This window comes from Ornithodoros turicata, chromosome 7, assembly GCF_037126465.1.
Source record: "Ornithodoros turicata isolate Travis chromosome 7, ASM3712646v1, whole genome shotgun sequence".
In the NCBI taxonomy this organism is placed as follows: Eukaryota; Metazoa; Arthropoda; class Arachnida; order Ixodida; family Argasidae; genus Ornithodoros; species Ornithodoros turicata.
Genome location: NC_088207.1, coordinates 57,183,165 through 57,185,713, shown reverse-complemented (window position 1 = coordinate 57,185,713; position 2,549 = coordinate 57,183,165).

Genomic DNA, 2,549 nt, shown 5'->3' with positions numbered 1-2,549 from the left:
TACGTTGTGTCGTCAACAGTATTTATAGTTTAGCAGCGAGATGGGAATTTATTACCACCACCACCGCAATTCTAGCAATGCGAGAGAGTGGATCTTAATTTAGGTTTTAACACCTGCGTACTTAACGGGTATTTATTTTACGGAATAGACGCAAACATGCAAGATACGAAAGGACCCGAGTGCTCCAAGAGATCTGTATGAGTGGTGTGATCTGAGGATGCTACATTAAAGGTGTGATGTAAATGTGTTCACTCATTACAAGGCCCCAGTCGGCACAAATTGTAGCAGTAACATTGCACCAACATTGCCATGCAATATTGATGTTATGTTTCTAATGACTGCCTTCGTTATGCTGCAACAATGTAATGGAAACAACATTGCAAAAATGTGACATTGCTAAGGACCAGTTATTTTTAGAGCTGTGTGAAATTTCGAATTTGAACGAATATGTGGTGCTATTCGAATGCTATTCGCAACCTATTTTCAGCATTCGAAATTTTCGAGTATTTCTTCGAATAGTACTGAAGCGCCATTCTGCAAGTGGGCTTCGCCTCATTACATCCAAGGGTTCGGTGAAGCCCACTTCACGTTACTGCCATTATAGTTTTGGTGTGTGGCTCCGTTCTGCAAGTCTGCTTCTCCTCATTACTCTCGAGCGTTAGGCGAAGCCCGCTTTACACTGCTTGCAATATTCTCTTTCTATAAAGTCTGCAGATTTTGTGAGGTCACGGTCAACACTATACTCTGGGCATTTTGCGGGTTCCAGTAAATGTACTCCCAACTTTGAGAGTTCAGTAACAGATGGAAATAGTACTATGTGCAGTTTTTAAAAAAAACTACAGGAAATTCACAAATGTAAACATAGAAATGAGGAGATGCACACAAAGCAGGCTGCATGGAACATGTTGACTAACTCTCAATGCAGTTCATCCCACTAATACACAACAACACAGAGGGACCCTTGTCTTATAATATATTATGCTGGGTGAAAAGGCTTGCATGTTTGGAGCAGAACATCATCTAATGAGCACAACACCAAAAAATATTTTACCATGATCCGATTCGATTTGCAGTGTAAGTGAGATGCTCGTAAACTATTCGCAATGGAAATTTTGCTAATCTTATAGCTCTAGTTGATCATATGTTGTCCTAATTTCGATCATTTCGTCCATAATCGCGTCTCCTATCGTGTGTCCGCGGTGTTGTTCCAGATTATATTGTCTCTCAGTCTACATTAATTCTGGCCATAATGGTCACACTAAACATTCACAGACGTCTATATTTTCTTTTTTAAATTTAGTTTTCAGTTTCCACTGAAAGCCTGTTCGTGCCCTAGGACTGCTATGATAGTGCTTCAATAGCATTGCATCAGCAATCTAACTGTAATGCTCGCTCACTGCAGCACGTGCAACATTATCTCAGCAACATCATCGTAATGTTTCTAAAATGCTGCACCAACGTTGAAATAGAAGCATTGAGGTAACATTCCATCTGCATGAACGTTGCCGCAACATTTGAACACATCTTCGAAAACAAACTGATAGAACAAGATGGCGCAAACAATGTGTTACTGAAACACTGAAGTGCCTCGGCAATGTTGCATGCAAAAAGTGCAACATTGCAGTTTGTTTCAGTGTTGCTGCAATGTTGCAGATGTTGCCTAGAGGTAACATCTCTATTACACATTGTAACTGCGACGCTTTCTCAATGTACCATGTGCAACATTTCTCTCTCAACAGAATCACAACGTTAGCTCTACGCATCCTTTTGAAATACGGCAGACACATTGATACAATTGAACAACCGCCTTACCGGACACAGAACCGACACGTCCAACAAACTCCCCAAAGCAGTCGCCGAACACTTTAACGTTCCTGGTCACAATTTTGACAACATTAAACTATATATTCTAGAAACCGGGTTTAGAACCACACGTGACAGACGTGATAGGGAGTCTTATCTCATATACAAGTTCAACGCTCTTCACCCGTCCGGTATCAACAAATCCCAAAGTACCCTAGAAACACTTCACAAATAAAATATGCTTTTCCCTTCTACCTTCATTATCATCTGTTATGTTCTGCATGGCCACTGCTTTCTGCTCTCTTTAGTGCATGCCACAACTTTGTATTACAAATATATACTAAAAAAAAAAAAATCTTTGCTCGTTCTGGAATTTTCCCCACATAACTACTAACCTCCTTATCTTTCGCTATGCTTGCCAATTCTTGCCTGTTGTCCGGTTTCGTCCACGTGTTCGTGAACCTTCCATTTTTCTGTAACCGGTCTGTAGCCTAGATCACTACGTTCACATAATCCCCTCCACTCTCTAACAAAGCAGCCATTCACTCCGGCCGTAGAAGCCCGTACGGACCCTTTCTTCCCTCCGGGCTGTTGACCCACAATTCGCATGAACCTTTAAACACGCCACACCTAACCCTTTAAATACCATGCCAATGATGAGGACGGTGCCCAGAAGAACAGTAGTCTCTGTTCGAAATATCGGCGGCTTCTGTCCTGAGGCAACTCCCTTCCTACATCTCTACCGG